Source organism: Leptonychotes weddellii, chromosome 6, assembly GCF_054177405.1.
Source record: "Leptonychotes weddellii isolate Sample4059 chromosome 6, ASM5417740v2, whole genome shotgun sequence".
Classification (NCBI taxonomy): domain Eukaryota; kingdom Metazoa; phylum Chordata; class Mammalia; order Carnivora; family Phocidae; genus Leptonychotes; species Leptonychotes weddellii.
Window position 1 is genome coordinate 120904967 of NC_138374.1, and position 15042 is coordinate 120920008.

A 15042-nucleotide genomic window follows, 5' to 3' on the forward strand; every position below is an offset into this window, starting at 1 on the left:
ACAAAACACTGAAATGTATGGTAAATGAAATGGATTTTTTTATGTTAAGAAAATAAAATTTTGAATATCTAGATATTTACAAAATACAGTTACATAATGTGTGCCATAATATTGTTTATATTAGAAGTTATGCAGCTATAAAAAATCCTTTATTTTGAAATTCTATATCAACTTGGTTTTGTGTTCTTAATACAATTATATCACATTTCAGTGCCTCTGAAGTACTTGTAAAGTTGAACTATTATTAAAAATACTTAAACTGATCATAAATCAATTGTATTCCTGCTAATATCTTTGTTTATTAATCCAGTGTTCCACTCTTTCACTGATCGAAATCATTTTCTATAATCAGCTTTATGTTCTGCTGAACAGGGAGATGCTTATTTGTGTTTCAGGCAACATTCTATTGGATTGATATTTAAATACAGTGCAACAAATAGAAAACTTACTCTTTTGTTGTCACAACTTTGACTGTGGTTCACCATTGTGTCATAAATCCATAATTCTAATTGTTGTGTTCAGAAGAAGCAGTTATCAAATAATTTTCAAAAAAATACTGACTAATCAGGAAAAATGACGCATTATTTTAATAAAATGAAGTGATGAAAGACCAGGTCTCCCTATCTAGTTAAGTGGATAATTCCTTAGCATGTGTTATTTACATATTTGTATTTGCTAATATTTTATTCCTTTTTAAAGGTATTCAGCCTCATTCTCGTAACCCTAACTAATTAGAAAATTCTATTTTATTTTGAATCAGAATTTTTAATGCACAGTGAATTAATTGTCAAGTCAGGCCCAGAGCATTCAGAGTATTTCCTAATGATACTACTACTACTACTAGTAATAAATTGTTACTTTTAGTAATAAATAGTAATAAATTATAACTTTATCATAAACATTACGAATTAGAACTTTGCACATTTTGCTCCTAGATAATGACCATATGTAATGTTAGGAGATTATATAATGAATATGTACAATCGCTGAACAACAGAGAAAAGCATCCTCATGAAGAAACCTATTAAACTGTAGGAAGTTAATCTCTCTAGGGAAGTTGCATCAGCCTCACTGTTTAAGTCATGTAAAACTGGACCAAAAACAAAGAGCACTAGAAAACTACCAACAGAACAATCCTGCTTTAGCAAGAAAAGAAAGTAGGTGATGTAATGATTGCCCTTCCTCCTTTCTACTATAAACATTTCTAGCTTGCATCTCAGAGAGTTCCTTTCTATATATTGGTGGGTTTGGTACAACAGGTGCATGGGCCTTTTATCTCTCCTTTGGAAATCTTGACAGTGTATGCTTATGAACATTAGGTAGCAATGGTAATTATAAAATTATAAAACATAATTTATTTTTCCTATAGTATACAATCTTTCAATGAAATACAGAGGAATTTGGGGCACCTGGGTGGCTCAGTTGGTTAAGCGACTGCCTTTGGCTCAGGTCATGATCCTGGAGTCCCGGGATCGAGTCCCGCATCGGGCTCCCTGCTCGGCAGGGGGTCTGCTTCTCCCTCTGACCCTCCCCCCCTCATGCTCTCTCTATCTCATTCTCTCTCTCAAATAAATAAATAAAATCTTTAAAAAAAAAAAGAAATACAGAGGAATTTAAATTTCTTATTAAAGATACCACATATAGGACTATAGATGGTACACATTATTTTATTTAACTTAATATCTCAGTGATAAAAAGGAAAATAATTTAATATCTCATTTACTATGAGAAGAAGGCTGATATCCTAATAGGGGAGACATATTTGGACCCTTGAAGCTACAGGTTGGAGAGAGAATTATTAAGGAAAACAAAAACAGAACAAAAAAGCTGTACATTTTAAAAAATCTGTACATTTTTGAGTGTGTGAAAATTAAGGTACAGTTAATAGCAATTAAACATTCATGTCTATCAGCTACTAATATATTGAGTATTTTGGAAATTAATCATCTGTTTCATGAATTGACCTATGTAGAGGGTAGGTCAAAAAACCAGCAGTGAGTTGTGGACAGAACTTAAAAATATAGAAAGAGCAGCAAGCTTTGTTTTTATTTTGTGTACATGGATTATTTTGTCCTACAATAAAAACTGTGGACATCTACACTGTACCAGGCACAAGCCTTGTCCTTAAGCCCATGGGACACTATGGCAATCCTAAAATTAACACAGTTCTTTTTTTTTTTTTTTATGACATTTGGACTCTAGTGAGAAAGAACATGAACTAAAAAAAATCACTATTAACTCAGTATAGCCTCATATACATGCTTTGAGGGAGAGTTACATAATCCCATAATAGCTTTAAGCAGAGTTGCCTGAGGTGAATTTAGAGGAAGAAACTTGGCTGGTCAAGATATGAACTAACAGAGAAACATGTGTTAACTAAATGAAAAGCATGGAGGAAGCTAGAGCGGATCATATTCTAAACAGAGGTAGCATTTGCAAAGGTGCCGTGGAAGGCAAGAGGAAGTAGTATTAATTGAAAGAAGGCTTAGTGGCTCAAGTAGAGAAAGCAAGCATAAGAGACTGGCAAAGTGGGGAAGGTGATGAGGATCCCGGTCCATTGGGATTTATACTTTTAAGCAGCAAGTATATATAAACTTGCTTGTTGAATATTTTTCTCTGTTAGGGTCAACAATTTTGAATATACTTACTTATTACTTAATTTAATGCACTCTGATTTTGATTTTAAAAAATCCAATCTAGGAGAATGTCTGTGGCTTTTTATGGATTAAGGTAGCATGTTGGTATCAATAGGAAGGGTTTAAAATCATTTGAATAGGGTTTTAATTTGTAGAGTCAGGAGTGTGAATATTTAAGCTACAATTAAAATCTCATATGTGAGATGAAAGATGAGCTTTATATGTTGTATAATCTTGTTTTTATGGTTTGGCAAGATAGCTAATATAAATATATAATATAAGGTTTATGCAGGGTAAAGAGTTTGCTAATAAGCTAATTGTTTATTTGGTAAGCATGCATGTGTGTGTATATACAGATGCTTCTATGTCTGGTAACCGTAGACTGAATTACACCTTATGGATTATAATGTTGGTAAATAATACTCAGTTTAAGCTCAGCTACAGTTTGCTTGACTATGTTAAGGCCTTTGACAGCTATAGCTGAGACATAGCATTCCCAAAATTAAAAAAAAAATTACCAAATGCAAATGCATGGTACAGTTATGTGTGTGCATGGGCCAACTAGTCATTAGTACACTGAGAAATCTTATTTAAAGGGAAAAGAGTGGGCAATTTTAGGTGAGATGGTCCTGAAGTAAGAATGAGATGACAAATATAATTTCTAGACACTCCCAAATGTTATGGGCCCAGAGAGAGAAGAGGGATGCATTTGTGGAAAGGTTGCTGGTTCCTTGAAGCTTCATGATTAAGCACAGTAATAGGTTATGATAGGTGTGTTGTCTAGTAATGATTTGACTTAATGAGGTATATCCAACCCATAATATTATGTGCTATGTAATTTTAATCATGTTAATTGTGCTGCAGATATTCATGGGGTTTATAATTGTATGCATTATATACCATTGTATGTATTATGCAATATCAGTACTTTAATGTACACACTTATATGCATGGGGTAAATTGTTAATGTGTGATTATACATAGTGTGTATTATGTATGGTAGAATATATGTACTAACACATGGAATCACTGAATGCACAAATTACATAGTTATGGAATGACTTATGATTTATTTTTAATACTGATATAGTACATGATAATGCTTCACTTTTCATGCACAAGTTTCCAGGGAGTAGTTTATTTATTTATTTAGTTAGTTAGTTAGTTTTTAAGATTTTATTTATTTGATGGAGAGAGAGACAGTGAACGAAGGAACATAAGCAGGGGGAGTGTGAGAGGGAGAAGCAGGCTCGATCCCAGGACACTGGGATCATGACCCGAGCCGAAGGTAAATGCTTAATGACTAAGCCTCTCAGGTGCCCCTCCAGGGAGTAGCTTAAGTAGAATTTTAGCCTTGGCTGCTGATGGTGGAGCTGGAGTTTCTTCCTTGAGTCTTAGGGAGAAATATTATTCTTCTCTGATTTATACAGAGTAATAAATATACTACAAGGACTCTTTATTTTAGAAAGATTTTTCAATATGCTTGTGATTGGTATAAGTATGAGAATAAAGAGAAAATATGATACTGATACTAGTCGGCTAATCATGATGAATGGGTGCTCAACTGGTTGTCCTTCAATTCATGTTAGTGTCAATAGATCTGCTGCAAGTAATCAGAATAGGACATTGACTGAGAGGCTGGAATATTATGTTTTGTTGTTTGGATATATGAAGTATAGGAATGATTGCCAGGATAACAGTTAAGAAAATTCACTAACATGCTGTTTAATTTATTAGGCATGGAGCATAGAATTGAGTAAGTGAATAAGAAATATCATTCTAGCTTGATGTGTGGGGGAGTATTTAGAAGATTGGCTGGAGTATAGTTGTTTAGATCTCCCAGGAGATCAGGTGAAAATAATACTAAATTGGATAACACTAAAATTCGGAGTAAGATTCCTGGGATGTCTGTGTAATAATGGTGGAATGGAATTTTGTCTTTGTTGGATAAAATTCCTGATGGTTTGTTAGATCCTGTCTCTTGGAGAAATAATAGTTGCATGACTACTTTGGCTGAGATGATTAGTGGAGGATAAAGTGAAAGTGAAGCATCACACAGTGCTAGCTTTGTCAACTGAGAATCCTCCTTGGATTCCTTTACTAGACTAGTGCCAATGTAGGGATAGCTGAGAGTAGGTTTGTGATGACTATTGCTTCTCCAAAGGATATTTGGCCTCATGGTGGGACATAATCTGTAACTGCTGTGGCTATTACTATGAGTAGTAGAATAATTCCAGTATTTCATCTTTCTAAGAAGATGTAATATCTGCAGTATAGGCCTCATCCCACGTGAGTGAATAGGCAGATGAAAAATATGGAGGCTCGGGCGCCTGGGTGGCTCAGTTGGTTAAGCGACTGCCTTCGGCTCAGGTCATGATCCTGGAGTTCCGGGATCGAGTCCCACATCGGGCTCCCTGCTCGGCGGGGAGTCTGCTTCTCCCTCTGACCCTCCCCCCTCTCATGCTCTCTCTATCTCATTCTCTCTCTCAAATAAATAAATAAAATCTTTAAAAAAAAAAAGAAAAATATGGAGGCTCTATTGGTGTGTATATTGGATATCATCCATAATTTGTGTGTTGGCAGGTATGGTTTACTGAAGAAAGGGCAGTTGTTATTTTTGATGTATACTACGTAGCTAGAAATAATCCCATTAAAATTTATAAGACTAAACAGATTCCTAAAAGGGGTCCAAAGTTTTATCATGCTGAGAGATATTTGATGGAGCTGGTAGGTCAATGAATGAGTTGTTGATAATCTTGATTAGTGACTGGAATTTTCAGATATAATTAAGATTTTTATAGCTGAAATACAATGGTCATTTTTCATGTCATTGGTCATGGTTAAATTTCATGTGAGAATAACGATGACATGTATTGTATTTGTTTGAAGTACTAGTTTTGTAATTACTTTACAGGTTTTTCTTTGAAAACTCCAGCTATTTATGGTGGACTAGAGTTGATTGTGAGTGGTGGAATTGGTTGTGGAATTGTAATAAATTTTGGTGGATCTTTTTTATATTTAATGTTTCTAAAGATTTATTTTGGGGGAGCAGATATTGGTCATTTTTGGTTATATAAGGGCTATGGCTTAGTAAGCATTATCCTGAAAATTGACCCTCTAATATGACCATCTTGGGGATTTTTTTTCCAGAATTGGTGATAGAGGTTATAGTGGTTTTACATATCTTGAAAAATGGTGAAGTGGAAATTATGTTTAAATTTAATGGATTGGTGGGCACCTGGGTGGCTCAGTTGGTTAATTAAGAATCTGCCTTTGGCTTAGGTCATGATCCCAGGGTCCTGGGATGGAGTCCCACATTGGGTTCCCTGCTGAGCGGGGAGCCTGCCTCTCCCACTCCCTCTGCTCCTCCCCCCTGCTTGTGCTCTCTCTCTCTCTCAAATAAATAAATAAAATCTTTAAAAAATTTAATGGATTGGGACATAAATAATTTCTGATCCTGGAGATCCTGGATTTTTTAGTGGGGAATCTGTAGGGATTGCTTTGTTGTATATATGTAGGACTTGACTGATCCTTTTTTTTTTTTTTTTAAGATTTTATTAATTTATTTGACAGAGACACAGTGAGAGGGTGAACACAAGCAGGGGGAGTTTGAGAGGGAGAAGCAGGCTTCCCGCAGAGCAGGGAGCCCAATGCGGAGCTCGATCCCAGGACCCTGGGATCATGAACTGAGCCAAAGGCAGATGCTTAACGACTGAGCCACCCAGGCGCCCAAGACTTGGCTGATCTTTACTCATCAGTTTTCTGGTTATTATGGAGGTTACTTGTGTAAGCTTAAGATAAGTTTAAGATTAATGTGATAAGAAGAAATGTAGTTTAATCAGATATTTTTGATCAGATTAGTGTGGAAGTTTTTATCTGGAAATAGGTGAATCTTGGTTCTAATCAGATTAAGTCTAGTAATAGTGGTACTCATTTTTGACTTGCTGATAAATTCATAAGTAGTGGAATGTGGTGTATAATGGTTGGAAAATACCATTTGAGAATTTGAATAGGTTTGAAGGGTGATCAAATTTTAGATTTTTGTGATGTAAGGTTGAGTTCAGTTGCCAGAATAAAAACTAGAATAGTCACAGCAAGGACTGTTAATTTCAGATATTAAGGCATGGTAATCTGTGGAATGGTCATTGGAGTAATATTTTTGGAAATTAAGAACCCAGTGAAGATATTTTTGATCAAAAGCCATTTAATAGAGTTGATTAAGAGAGGGTTATTTTCACAGGCAAGGCAAGGCCAGGGCATAGGATAATTAACATAGGAAATAACATAGGAGAAACATTAAAACAGTTCATAACACTTAGAATTATTAAGTGCTAGCTATTATTGTCATGTCACCTTTCTGTATAGGCAGGCACTTTACAAATAAGACAAGATATGCATGTCAGATGATAGTAGTGCAGTGATGAGATTCTTATATTCTTACAAAATAGTTCTTTCTTTAGTGGTTGGAGGTTATATACTAGTGTTGGCATTGTATCTGATTTTTAATAAAATTATTATTTGGTCATTGTAACACTTTTCACTAGTCAAAGTACCTAAAATGAGAAAAAAATATTTCCTTAACTTATTCTTAAAAGTTGTAAATACTTAATATTTATCTCAATTTAAATATGTCAGATAGCTAGAACGAATCTTTAATATAAAAATAATATTTAACAATATAAATGAGGCATTTAAAATTTTAGCTTAAGGATTTAGCTATGGTCTTATTATGTTTTAGTTTTAACTCATGAATTACAGTTTCCAAGAAAAAGTAATCACTTATATAATACAACAGGACATTTTGAATTGATAATATGTAGAATGGGATTCTATTTTTATAATCAAAGCCTGAAATCATTAATATTAACCAATTTCTGTTCTATTTGTTGCTATAACATCCATCATTATAAGAATATTTAACATTGCATATAGCATGTAATATTACTTTGTGACTAACTGTAATTTTGAAAAATATTACAAATGATAATATCCCTATGATAAGATACAAATGACAAACAAAAGAATATTCTATTTCAGTAGGTGAACTCAGAATGCAGATTAGATTTGAATACATTTAGAATCTCAAAAGGAGCTCACTGTTTGGATTGACTCAAAGACCTGGCTAGAATATTGGTTTAAAAACACTTTTTCCTGTGTTTTGGGAGCACTTTTTAGAGGTTACAATTATTTCAAGATCTAAACATACCAAAAACTTTGAAATGCTCACCTAAAGTTTTGGTTTAAGCAAGGCAAAGTCACAAATCCACTCTTAGGTAAGAAATTAAGGATAACAAATAGAAACCTTGGAAAGTCCATAGCTCCAGAACTAATGAACGATGTTGCTAACATGTTGCTAACTTTCCAAACGTCTAGATGATTTAGAACCCACCGGAGACTGAGTGATACTTTGTTAGAAGAGGATTGTTACTTCCCATTTCCGGTTATATACATAAGTTCAAATGCCAGAAGTCAAGAGAAAAGCCCTACCATAATACACCTGTTGTTAGTCCATGTTAAACAAAGAATATAGGAAGTCACTTCTATTATCACTAATACATTGCACATTATCATTTTATTATATTTTTATGGTATTGCTTTCGTCTAACCCAATTAGAACCTAAACTCAGTTCTTGAAATTTTCAAGGTCCCCCAGGTTCCCTGTAATGCTGGATTATAACCTCAAAGTGATTTCAAAACCACAGTAATGTTAGCTATATTGCATAGGCTTTCTGGTATTGTCCTTCAGTCAGTGCTAAGTGTAGAATAAACCCTGGAATACTTGTAAAATACAGGAAATAATGGCTGTTGTTCTATGGAACTATGAATAATGAATGATCTCTTCTACAGTTAGATGATTATAGCACTTGGATATAAGAGCCCATGAAAGATATTGAACACATCTTGGATCTAGGCCTGTAGAAGTTAATACAGCGAGATTTACTGAGTAAAAGAAACATTTGTCTATGCTGCATCCATTCTTTCAACAATATTTATTAAACGTCTACCAGGGAGAAGATACTATGTGCTTTGAGGCACATAGAGATAAATCAGATGAACAATCTGTCCTCTAGGAGCTCACATAGGATATAGACAAGTGAACTGAACATACCATCAAAGACAAAAATAAAGTATAAGATAAAATACTGATCTATATAGATCGTGTACACAGAATAGATAAAAAGGACAAGGCAGTTCAGAGGAAGAAGGTATTTCAGAAGTGAAATAGAAAATGGCTTCTAGAGCTCTTGGAATTTGTGGTGGGTTCTTAAGAATATGTAGGGTTGAATATGAGGAGAATGATTAGTAAGAAGTCCAGGACAATGGTAGACAAAGTCCTAAAGATGGAAAAGGGTAAGATAAGGATGATGAACATGAAGTAGTTCATCCCTGGAAGCATCCCTGGAAGCACTATAATGTTGTACTATGGGAAATAAGTTTGGGAAAGTAAAATGAGGGCAAATATTCAATAATCAGTTTTCAATATCTTATAGTTAAGCACACAGTTTTGAAATTAAGACAGAACTGACTCTTGTACTTAGTGCTGCCACAGAGTTTGTAGTCAGGCTGCTTCTAGGACTCAGTTTTCTCATCTGTAAAATAAGGGTAATAAAAATATCTACTTAATGATTTTGACATTATGAATAAATGAAAAAAACTGCATGACAGGTGCCAAACTCATGGTAAACATTTAATACATATTATAGTTAAGTATTTTAATAATACCATAAGGAGTTGTTAAATAAGTAATGTTAAGATCAAAGCTGTGCCTCTGAATGAATTGAGTAGCTTTTGAATAAATAATTTAGATGATGAAAAATGAAATACTGGGAGAAGACACTGGAGGAATATCAGCAATAAGGTTATTATTTCCAGGCAAGTGCCTGAGCTAGGACAGTAGTATGAGAAATAAATTGTAAGAGGTAGGTACAAAATATTTAACTACATTATTAGCTATGTCATGGATAGGATTTAGCAAATGATGTTGAACTCATGATCACTGGAGCCAGGGATGGTAGCATTTTATGTGCAATAATTTCTAAATCATGAAAGAAAAACACTAAAAAATAGTTTTCCATTTAGGAATATACTTAGTCATGTTACTTTCAATACTATTTGGGTTTATCAATTAAATATTTACCTTTCCTTGGAACTACTTAAAAGTCAAATTAAAACATCATTAATGCATAAAGAAATATGATATTGAGTCATCAAAGTACAATGAGGATAGGCACTTAGAAATTTTCCCTAAATTTTACCTGCAAGAAACTTCTGAGTAGTTCCTTCAGACTAAATGACTTATATTCAGTAAGTTATCCAGATCACTGAATATTATTTTTTTGGTGGGGGGATAGTTTACAAAGTAGTTGCTTTGGAAGGCAGCTTGGTATAGTCAGAAATGGAATAACCATGAAGCTAGTGAAACTTATGCTTCCTCTCATACTGGCCTTTTTCGAGGTATTGTTACTAATTATGTTTATATTTCAATTATTTTTCTTTAGATTAGCTCCTAATGTTGTGTAATACTCAGACGCTCACAAGACCTGATTTATCCCTGGGAATAATTTGTGAGTTCTTAACTTTTTGTTCATTGTCTATATTTCAGATGGCTCAAAAGTCCTTTGAAGTTGCATTATGTCCATAAGCATTTGTCTGTTGAGGAAGTTTATAAATTTTATCAGATTTTCCAAGAAGGAGGTCTGAAAACAACAAAATTAAAAACTTCAAGAAAAAAATTCTGAAAGTGGGCATCAGGAGAGAGGTGGGCATGAGGAGGAACAGGACAAGGACATTAGATCAGGGTATATTTAGATATCCCTAGATAATTCTTATGTGCATCCAGGTTTGAAAATCAGTGATCTAGTTACTGTTTATCCTTCTTGAACTGTGTTAAAAGGAAAGAGTCAAGATTTCAGTTAGAAAATCTCATTTTGAATCCTATAACTGCTTGGACACAATATTTATCCCCTCTGAGCTTTAATTTCTACACTAGGAAAATCAATATACTAATATGTATAAGCTATGTTATCTAGGGTAAGTAAAAATAATAAGTGAGGAGAGATAATTGAGATTGAAAAATGGTAGGGTCAATAGGCAGGAGATCATGGTGGTATGAATTATTGTTGGAGTCAGGGTATTAGATGGTATGGACGAGGAAGTGAATTTGAGGAACAGAAATATATGATCAGAGATAGTAATTAGAAGGATGTCTGAAGCAGAGATTATTGAGTGGGGCTAACCATTGGTTCCATAACAAGATCTAAGATATGATCATGTAAATGGATGACTTGAGTTTACACACAGGAGATTTTTGGAAATGAGGAGGAATGGAACTAATTGATCAAGGAATTGGAAAGATTTTCCAAGTGGTTATTGAAATTGCCAAGAACTTGTCAAAGAATGAAGGATGATTCTAGATTTTGTACAAGGAGAGGTAGTCAAATTTATTATTTCCATGCCAAGAATATTCTTTAGCATTCTCATTTTAGAAGTGTCATGATAACCCATAAAGTGTTACTTTAAAGTTATAGTAAGAAACAAAATTTTACCTTATGTCCTCTTGCAAAGAAAAATCAGTGATCTGGATTCATTTATTATTTTATTTTCTCCTATTCCCCAAACATGTGGTAAATAATTAAGATGTCACCTTAATCTTATCCTTAATCATTCAGGCTATTGTTTTAGTAATATTATTGAATAAAAAGGAAATTAATTGGGAATTTCCTATCAGTTGGTACAGATGTCAGATTCTGTGTAACACTTTCTCAAACACTTTTGAGACTAAAATTCAACATAATACTGGAACTGCCTCTAACTGCTTAGCTGGCAAAAAAAATAAAAAACAAAAAACAAAAAAACCCTTGTTCAGTCAGGATTTTGCAGATTACAGGAAGAAGATGCTTATTTATCTTTCCATTAGGTCTCTTAGTGTTTTGCTGCTTGTCATTTCATTAAAAAAAAAAAAGGAAAGAAAAAGAAAGAAAACTGAAACAATTGAAGTGGAATTCTCCTTCAACTCCTTACTGATACAGCTGGTTCTTGAGGTCTTTCAGATAGCCTATTGCTGAAATGTTTGTGCATCTACTCACTACTAAAACTCTGTCCCTCTTCCAACCAACTTAGCATTTAAGCAGCTAGTATAAGGCACACAGCTTCCTGAACTTTCCATTTCTTAAGTGATCTTTAACTTCAGGGGAGAATTTGCCAATTTTTTCCCTCCTCCACCATTGCTCTTCATACCTACACTACCACCCCAACTGTGAGACAAATAAACATATATATAAAAAAAATACCCATTGGTTTTATGCTGTTTAAATTCTCTAGGAGCCACGTATCAGATTTTTCCTGCTGTGCTACTTAGGACATTTTAATTCTTTAACTGTCCAACTCTGCCTGACATACTCACCTCAGCCAAGAAACTACCCCAGTGGAAAAACAGTTGTGTATTGAATTTTGTCCCATTTGACAAGTAATAAATGAGATCTTTAAAGGGGAATGACCAGTGTTTTCTTGCTGAGCACTGTGCAGACAAATAAAGCTTTAAATGTTCTAAGTCAAGTTTCCAATTTTTTAGGTGACTGAAAATGTGGAATTTTTCTAACAAAAATTGAACACTTTCTGAAAACAGTTAAGTAGATCATTTTTGGTCAACAACTCATTCCCAATTATGTATTTGCGTACACTTTTTGGTAAGTGTAATAGAATCTAATTTTCATAAAGGTGTTTACTGGATTTTATGTAAAACATTTTCCTTTATACGTGGTACTTAAGTACTTCTCAGGTAAACCACATAGATTATTTTATTTGATTTCAGAAATACTGCAAAGACCAAGTATAGATATGGAAATTGAGATCCAGAGAGACTAAATGACTAAGTCACACAGCATCTCTAGGGTTGAAATCAAGTTATTCTTGACATTTAGTTGTTTGCTCTTTGTACTTAGTATTCTATCATGCTGAAAATTCTATAGGTGCCCCTATAGAGATTCCATATATATATATGAATTGAGAATGGAGAATTAAAAAAAAAGTAGTGAAAAGCAACTTCGTATAGTGTCAAGAAAGATCCCTTTGTAGCTATTTAATAAAATATTTAAATGAAGGAAAAGAATATCATGTAACAATGTGCGGAAGAGTGCTATATGCTTAAGAAGAGTGAATAGAAAGGCCCTGCAGGTGAGAGAATGTTGAGTATTTAAGGCCTATCTAGAAGGTCATTATAGCTTTAGCAGCTTGATCAAGGATGAATAAGGTGAGGAAAGGAAAGTTTTCAAGGATATTCAAGAATCAGTATATGTAATGCATGTTCAAGTTTAACAGACTTTAATTTTATTCTAAGTGTGATTAAAAGCCACTGGGAGGAACAGGGGAGTAAATAAACTAATACACAATTTAAAACATGAGTACTGTGTGGACAGCAAACTATATGTACCTATCAAGAGTTAAAACTATGTTGTGCACCTGAGATTAATATAACATTGTGTGTCAACTATACTCAAGGAAAAAAAAAAAAAAAAAAACCAAGAACAAAGCGTCCACTTCAGAGGTTATGGCAGTGTTCTGAGAGAGAAAAGAGGTGGCTTTGACTAGGATGGTAATGGTATGGGTAGTGAGAAATTAGTTTAAGTATGTTTTAAGTATAAGTGGTAACAACAGAACTGGCTAAGGAGTGGGAAAAATGAGAGAAAATTAAAAAAAAAAATGACCTTTAGGTTTTAGACCTGAGCAATTAAATGAATAGTATTGTCTTTCCCTAAAAATGGATAAACTAAGGAGCTTGTTTGCTTGGGGCATGGCGATGGAAATCAAGAGTTGGATTTGGGGCATATTGTGTTTACAGTACATACTAGATCTCCAAGTGGACATGCCAAGGTGGCATTTGGACTTAGGAATACGAAACATCAGTGGCAAATCTGAGCACTGGCTAATGGGTGGTGGTTAAAGTCTCAAGAGAAGAGACTGAGCATGATTAGAGAAGACACCTAAGGACTGAGTTCTGTAGCACTACAATATTTAGAGGTCAAAAGAGAGGAAAAGGGAGAAAAGGAGCAAACAGTGAGGCTGGCAGAAAAATGTGGTTTCTTGGAAGTCAAGTGAAGAAAATTGTTCAAGAAATAAAAAGGAATAAATTGTTTTAAGTGCTGCTGAAATTTCAGGAAATGATAATTGAGAATTAATCTTCGAATCTGGCAGTATCAAGGGAATGATGATTGAAAGAGTGGTTTATTTTGAGTAATGTAAAAATGTAAAAAAAATAGTTGGATGGGTTTAGGAGACTGGGACATCAGGAATTGCAGACAGTAAATATAAGCAACTTTTAGAGGAGTTTTACTTTAAAGGGAGAAAGAAAAGTAGAATTGGAGAGAAGCAGTTTCACAACTCTGTTTGCTTTGTTTTTGTTGTTGTTGCTGCTGATGCTGTTACAGTTTCAGATGGAAGAAATTTCAACGCTTGTGGCCTGATGGGAATTTTCAAGTAGAAAGTAAAAAAACAACAATAATAAAAAATGATGTAAAATATAGAGGTTAATTGTAATGGCAAATTCCCTGAGGAAACAGGTTAAAAAAAAAAAAAAAGTGTCTTGAGTACCTTTGTTGCCTTAGATGGTAGCAGAGACTTTTCATTAATTTTTAGATGAGGGAAAGCAGAATACAGATGTAGAGGGGTTTTAGATTTAGAATGGGATCATTCAAGAAATTCTCTTCTGATTGCTTATTTCTCAGTCAAATAAGCAACTCCATCAGCTGAGAAAGAGAGAGGATAATGTGTCAGAGAAGAGAAAAGGTAAAATGGTATGCACTTAAAATAGAATATATATTCCTTGTGAATTGATTTTAAATTCCTAAAATCAAGTTATTATTTGATTTAGCCTTATCCTATATCTCTAACTTCATCAGCACACACTGTCTACTCCCCACTCCCATTTTGGGTTACCAAATCAAATTTTACAGTCCTTAAGAGAAGGGCACAACACACACAAACATTGCATCCCTGGAATCTTGTTTCCAACTTCAGAAATGTATTGATATATTTCACCCATGTGAGTAGGTCAAAGATTAAAAACATGATATTCTCTTTAGATATAAACAGTCTTTGACCAGATGTAATTTTCATTTCAATTAAAACCTTATTAATATAAATAGTTGGATAACTTACATTTATATTAACTGTAAATTGAAAATACGGAAATATATGTAATTCATGTGTATATTAATATAGTACAATAATATGAATATAATACATTTAATGTAATTATATTAAATATAGTCATGTACATTATATAATATAGCATGACATAATCAACATAATATAATTAACATAAGTACACCATGACAAAACAATAAAAAATTATCATTAAAGTTAAGAACAATACAGGGATATACTGTCATTATTATTGTTCATTATCATG

General features: G+C 33.7%; 1 pseudogene; it reads right to left on the reverse strand.

The window, feature by feature from the left end:
- Window positions 1-3731: 3731 nt before the first annotated feature.
- LOC145722092 (cytochrome b-like) overlaps window positions 3732-15042 on the reverse strand; it is a 43824-nt pseudogene continuing 32513 nt past the window's right edge.